The sequence below is a fragment of the Berghia stephanieae genome, chromosome 6 (genome assembly GCF_034508935.2).
Source record: "Berghia stephanieae isolate SIO BIC M18660-M18661 chromosome 6, UCSD_Bste_1.3, whole genome shotgun sequence".
NCBI lineage: Eukaryota > Metazoa > Mollusca > Gastropoda > Nudibranchia > Aeolidiidae > Berghia > Berghia stephanieae.
The window spans coordinates 39222272-39229749 of record NC_088365.1 but is presented as its reverse complement, the minus strand read 5'-3'; the positions used below and the strand labels follow the sequence as shown (position 1 = coordinate 39229749).

General features: G+C 36.6%; 1 long non-coding RNA gene across 1 annotated transcript in view; it reads left to right on the top strand.

Annotated features, from left to right (window-relative positions):
- Positions 1-7478, top strand: part of LOC144975009 (uncharacterized) — a 40376-nt gene that overhangs the window by 21787 nt on the left and 11111 nt on the right. The window lies entirely within an intron of this gene.

Here is a 7478-nt window from a genome sequence, read left to right as displayed (position 1 = left end):
TATAATGCTAGTTGGCTATGCATGTTATACTAGTTTAATTTTTTTTTTTTTTTACAAGTACATGTACAACCATCTCCTACAGAGACCGTTAATTTTTTAACAAGGCAGTGTGTGAGTTGTTATCAGATTATCTTTTTTCCATTTGCCATGTACAGCCCTGTATATAGAAATCAGGTTAAAGTCAAGTTTATTCGCCTTATTTTGCAATTAAGATGCCTTTTTCCCTTTCCTTAATGACGAAATTAGTAAATACATAAATCTATCTATAGGAGATGAGATTAGCGGAAGAGTAGCGTCCCTTGATTGGACGTCACCGGTGGAGAAGTTATTTGTAAACAAACCAACTACAAGCCAAGCACTCCAAATGAAAAGTTTATTATTCATATTTCTGTACAAAAATGCATAACGTTGATTATGATATGCATTTCTGTACAGAAATATGAATAATAAACTTTTTATTTGGAGTGCTTGGCTTGTAGTTGGTTTGTTTACAAATAACTTCTCCACCGGTGACGTCCAATCAAGGGACGCTACTCTTCCGCTAATCTCATTCCCTATTTATCTGGGTGGGGTTCCTGGCCTCCCATAGTGGGCAGGGTGACATTGCTGTCTCTTCTATCATCTATATCTGTTTTCCAATTTGCTTTCTGTCTTTGTCTTGGAATGAGATTACTTGGGCGGGTGGTTGGATGGGAGCATCAACCTATGATGTTCGCATGGGTGTACGATCCGATAGTGATGTCGTTTCTTCTTCTCTTTACTAGCCTATCCTGCTTCTTTGGTTTGTGATTGTATTTTTGACAGGGGATATTTTTTTTTCTGTAAATCTTCTGCCTGTTTGTTCTTGGTTATTTATAATTTAGCTTATGATATCTTTAGGTTATGATTTTGATTTACATTTGTACTATTTTTGTTAGATTGCTTGTTTTTTTTGTTTCAGCGGTCTCTCATATAACCTCATTTGTGTTGGAAGAGACCTAAAGCAACAAACAAACAAACAAACAAAAAGATTACTTGGTTTTGCCCTGGCCATAGTGCTTGGCTGGGAGGAAAATAGTTAAATGCATATTTATTGTTTTGGGAGATTATATTTTTTTTCCCTTGTAAATCATCTCTGTTACTGTTATGTTTGTTATTTTGAATGTATACTGTAAAAATTGGAGTGTATTCCTCTTAGTGGGATCTTGTGCTGGTGTATGGGTGAGACATTTAGGTGATCTCAAAATACTGGTTGGGGTTCCTGACCTCCCATAGTGGGCAGGGGGGGGGGGGGGGGGGGGGGGGGGGGGGGGTACATACTGTGTCTTCTATCCCCTTATATCTGTTTTCCAACATGCTTTCTATCTTTGTCTTGGAATGAGATTATTTGGTCTTGTCCTGACCATGGCCTGAGTCCTAGCTGGGAAGGAAACAATCAAATGCATAGTTATTGTTTTGGGAGATGATATTTTTTTCCTTGTAAATCATCTCTCTGTTATGTATTGTATTATGTTTAGTTTACATATTATGTTATATTATGATTTGTAAACATTTGAGTGTATTCCTCTTAGTTGGACCTGTGCTTGTGTCTGGATGAGACTTTTAGGTGATCTCAAACTAAGTACTTTGACGATGTGCTCTTGGAATCTACATCTGTTCCCTGGGTGGGGTTCCTACCTCCCATAGTGGGCAGGGACGTACTTATTGTGTCTTCTATCCCCCTATATCTGTTTTCCAGCTTGCATTCTGTCTTTGTCTTGGAATGAGATTGCTTGGTTTTGTCCTGGCCCTGGTCGGGGTCCTTGCTGGGAGGGAAACAGTCGAATGCCTAGTTATTGTTTTGGGAGATGATATTTTTTTCCTTGTAAATCATCTCTCTGTTATGTATTAGTATATTTGTTATTTTTTAATGTATAATGTAAGCATTTGAGTGTGTTCCTCTTTGTTGGATTTTGTTCTTGTGTCCGGATGAGACTTATAGGTGATCTCAAACTAAGTACATTGGTGGTATGCTCTTGGAATCTACATCTGATCCCTATTTGTTCCCAGTTCCCCTATGTCTTACTTTCTCTTGGATGCTTCAATTGTATTTCTAGAACTTTTTACTATCCCATTTTCGTCCTTTTTACTGGCGCTGATATAACCTAAATGTGTTGCAAGCGCCGTAAAACCCTTGAAAACAAACAAAAACAAAAGTATTTGAACCAATTCCCCTTTGTCTCACCTTTTCTTTTGTGCTTTAATTGTAATTCTAGAACTTTTTACTATTCAAACTAAGTACATTGGTGGTGTGCTCTTGGAATCTACATCTGATCCCTATTTGTTCCCAGTTCCCCTATGTCTTACATTTTCTTGGGTGCTTTAATTGTAATTCTTGAACTTTTTACTATCCCATTTTCTTCCTTTTTACTGGCGCTGAAATAACCTAAATGTGTTGCAAGCGCCATAAATCCCTTAAAAACAAAACGAAACATCTATATACCTATCTCTGGATTATGTGGGTTTTTTGTTTTTACATATATATGATTTGTAAAACATTTGAGTGTATTCCTTCTAGTGGGGTCCTGTGCTTGTGTCTGGATGAGACTTTTAGGCGTACTCAAAACTAATTAGGACTTTGATAGTGTGCTCTTGGAATCTACATCTGTTTCCTTTTTTAACAAATTCCCCTTTGTCTTTCCTTTTCTTGGGTGCTTTAACTGTAATTCTAGAACTTTTTGCTATATATATATATATATATATATATATATATATATATATATATATATATATATATATATATATATATATATATATAAAGTTGTTGTCTTCGGAATGTTTCTGTTTCTTTTGTTAAATTGGCCATTGATTGTTGAGAGAGATAAATCAGACTTTGGGCTTCCATCAAAAGCAATAAAATGAATATATGTGCAGGCTTGTCTGCCACTATTTGATTGTGTCACGTTCATCTAGTGCTAAAAGAATTGAATGTATAGATAAATTTATGAAATTTGACCCATGTTTCTTTTTATCTTTGTTGAGTACACTCTAGTTTTTTACAGCAACATTTTAACGTCACTTTTTGAGGCGATAGATCACGTGGGAAAATTTGCATGTATATGAAAAATATTATTTCAGTTAAACAAATGTGGCATCAGCTTTGTGAATTTGATTTTTATATATTTATAAAGTGAGGAATGATTCACAACGGGGCAGGTTTAGAGACTGTACTTGAAATGATGATACATGTATATATTTTTGTCTTTGTCTGTTTTTGTTTTTCATTTGTTAATTTGTTTGCTTGCTTGCTTGTTTGTTTTTGAGATTATTTGATTGTGTATATATGCTCAGCTCAAGGATGGAGTATAAATGGTTAGCAAGTCTGTATTTATGTTGAAATACAGTTTTTAAAAAAAAAAGTTCTCCACCTCATAACTAGCAGGTCAAGAATATATAAAATACGATTTATAATCAATGTAACCGTTAACCTGACCCACCAGGAAGATGCCTTTCTCCCCTCCCCACCCCCCACCCCCCTCCCAAATTATACCACCAAAATTTTTTTTAATAAAGAGAAATTATGCCAGAAACCGCAAATTATGCCCATTAAAAGGCAAGTTTTATTGTGTTGTTGCAAGCCATTTGTACATATCTATTCAGATGTCTTAATAAAATAGTATGACAATCCAATCAGCTAAATAAATATAAAGTCAACAAAATTGAAAGCAAGGAAAATACTAGAAGACGACGACTAGGGCAGGACAAATATGAAACAGCAGTTCAGTAGACTCCGCTTATAATCGCACATCCTCGGGAGTTCAGGTTAGCGTGTCGATTACGCGATGTGTGCGATTAAGCAGAGAAGCTAAAAATAGCACCTACGCACCAGTGTTCGTGTGCCATTCATATAGGACATTATTCTCTGAGTTTTCTACGGGCTTGGGACCATCGTGTCAAGACATTAGAAGGCTTGTTTTTTTTAAAAATATTTTTGAATTTTTGTTTTGTTTTTGGGGGGCTTTTTTGTTTGTTTGTTTGTTTTTAAATTTCCTTTTCTTATTCATGTTTCTCTGGGTGGGGATCCTGACCTCCCATAGCGGGCAGGGAGGTACATACTGTGTCTTCTATCCCCTTTATCTGTTTTCCATCATGCTTTCTGTCTTTGTCTCGGAATGAGATTACTTGGTTTTGTCCTGGCACTGGCCGGAATCCTAGCTGGGAGGGAAACAGTCAAATGCATAGTTATTGTTTTGGGAGATGATATTTTTTTCCTTGTAAATCACCTCTCTGTTATGTATCATTATTTTTATTTTGAATGTATAGTGTAAGCATTTGAGTGTGTTCCTCTTTGTTGATTTTGTGCTTGTGTCTGGATGAGACTTGTAGGTGATTTCAAACTAAGTACATTGGTGGTATGCTCTTGGAATCTACATCTGATCCCTATTTGTTCTCAGTTCCCCTTTGTCTTACTTTTTCTTGGGTGCTTTAATTGTAATTCTAGAACTTTTTACTATACCATTTTCTTCCTTTTTACCGGCGCTGATATAACCTAAATGTGTTGCAAGCGCCGTAAAACCCTTAAAAACAAAAACAATTATTCATGTTTCTGGGTGGGGTTCCTGACCTTCCATAGTGAGCAGAGGGGAACACACTGTGTCTTCTATCCCCCCTATCTGGCCCCTCGGAAATATGCAAAAAAATATCCCAAATTATGCAAGGAAAATTACAAATTATTCAAAACAAGATAAAAGTAATAAATAGCTGTCTAAATTTTTCCATTGCTTTATTTACATTTAACCAATTCAAAATTAAAGAACTACAACGCAAATTCAATACTTAATTTTTTGTTGTAGCACATACAAGCTAGATGTCGCAGAGACGTTGTGCTAAGACTCCTGCGCCTGTCTGACAATATCAGATTGTAAACAGAAAAACTGCGCTCAGCATCAGCGCTGTTGATCGTGGTGTATATGTACCACTTGGCACAAGCAGCCAAAGCTGGCACTTCATCCGAAATGGACTGCCAAAAATGTGGCACGTCAACAGAAGAGGTGATGGAGTTCTTCACCGCGAGGGGCCCAAGCTGCCGGGTGTACCTCTCGATCTCCTCCTCGGGTACAGTTTTCAGCTTTGTGAGGCTCTCAAGGTGGAGACAGGAGCAGCTTAGCAGGGTAGATCTCAAGAAGACAAATCAAATCGTACACTTGGAATCAGGGTTGCCAGATTAATTTCAGGCATTCTGCCAACTGGATTTTAAAAATCTGCCAAATACCACAAAAATCTGCCAAACCGTACTATTTATAGTACCCCCTTTGAAAACTCATCAGTTTTGTTAAACAAAAAATTCTCAAGGCCGATGTCATACATTTTCTTTTCATTTCCCAAGTTTAAAAAAATCACTAATACTAATACATAAAAAGTGCCATGGAAAACGTGTAGTAGACCTATACGTTCATCCCTAGGCCTCGGAAAATAAAATCTGCCAATTGGCAACCCTGCTTGGAATTGGAATAGCCTCCCTTTAAAGTTAAAGGGAAGTCACTGTCACGTATTTGGGAACATCGTCGGACTTTTTCGGTTTCATTTTTCTTCATACAATGGTCATAAATTCACGCTAAAAGCCATATTTTGCATAATTATGCGGTAAAAGGTGAATTATGCGGCCGCATTGCGGTAAATGGCAAATTATGCGGCCGCATCGGTCGCGTTTTCCTGGGGGGCCAGCCCTATGTCTGTTTTCCAACATGCTTTCTGTCTTTGTCTTGGAATGAGATTACTTGCTTTTGTCCTGGCCTTGGCTGGATAACCTAGTCGGGGTCGGAGGGATAGTGGAATTGCGTTGACAGGAAAACTTTTTTCGCGCGTGAGACGATATTAACGTGCGGGAATGGTTGATTGAGAAACGAATTTTCATTACATTTATTTTATTTATTTATTTATTGAAATATATTTTTCTCCAATCAAGATGGAATCAAGGTGTAGCGATTAAGCGGAACAATTGTATAGAAGAAAAAAAAAATTCCCTTTTTTTCGGGAATGTGTAGCGTATAAGTATAAGCGGAGTGAACTGTATTATTTGACATGGCGGTTTTTTGCAAAAAAAAAAAAAAAAAAAAATAATTTAAATTAAAATATCCCAAATTTTGCAAGCTGAAAACGGCAAAATTTGCAAAAAATTACGGTTAATTTTCTTAACCCATACTTATTTCATGAAAGGGTAAGGTATTTGTTTGTTTTTAAGGGTTTCACGGCGCTTGCAACATAATGTAAGGTCATATCAGCGCCAGTTAAAAAAAGTAGAAAATGGGATATTAAAAAAGAAACTACTCTTGATTAGTATTTAGTTCTACACGAACTATCAAATTAAAAGAAAAGAAAATGCTATTTAATTTTTCTTTTGCCTTCTTAAAAATTATTAAATGCTTTTTTTGTTGTTGTTGTTATTTGATTTTTTTGCCAAAAAAAATTGCAGATTTTGCGGCCGCAATGCAAATCAGTGATATTTTACGATTTTTTGCGTCCGCAAGCGATGCAAATAACTGCCATGCCAGGTATTATACATCCTTTTAAATATCTTCCGAGAACATTGAGCTTCATAATTAGAAAATACTTTCTATATGTAAGTGTAAGGTTTATATGAAATGAAACTATTGTTGAGCGATTTCACTATTCGCTCACTCAAAGGCCGGCGGCAGTCTGAGAACATCATATTATACAACGAAAAACTTCTTTCACTGTTTTCTGGAAGTCAGACAGAAAATCTACCCTTGCTGTCTACTCCGGATTATCGCAACTCGGTTTATCGCAACATTTCTCAAGAAACGTAATTAATTCTATATAAAAGTCACTGGTAAATTGCAACAAACTTCGGTTAATCGCAACAAATTTTCAACCTCAAAAAGTGGCAAATTCAAGAAATCAATCAAACAAAATCTCATGATTAAATTTCGTCATAGGTGAAATCATGACAGATGGAAGAATCGAGAGTGGGGTTTACGGCTAAAGTAGTGTGTCACCACTCTTATTAGACTCGAAAGGGCTGGGCATTGCAGAATTGGTTTATGCGGTCATCTGTGTCCATTAGATAGGACGGCTTGTGTCATAGCCTAGACAACAGGTAGACTATGACAGTTGTAAAGAGAAACTGACTCCCATAGCGGGCAGGGAGGTACTTGCTGTGTCTTCTATCCCCTCTTATCTGTTTTCCAATTGCTTTCTGTCTTTGTCTTGGAATGAGATTGCTTGGTTTTGTCCTGACCTTGGACGGAGTCCTTGGCTGAGAGGGAAACAGTCGAATGTATAGTTATAGTTTTGGGAGATGATATTTTTTTCCTTGTAAATCATCTCTCTGTTATGTACTGTTACTTTTTTCATTTTAAACACATGATTTGTAAACATTTGAGTGTATTCCTCTTAGTGGGGACATGTACTTGTGTCAGAATGAGACATTTAGGTGATCTCAAACTAAGTACTTTGATAGTGTGTTTCGGAATCTACATCTGTTTCCTATTTGAACCAAT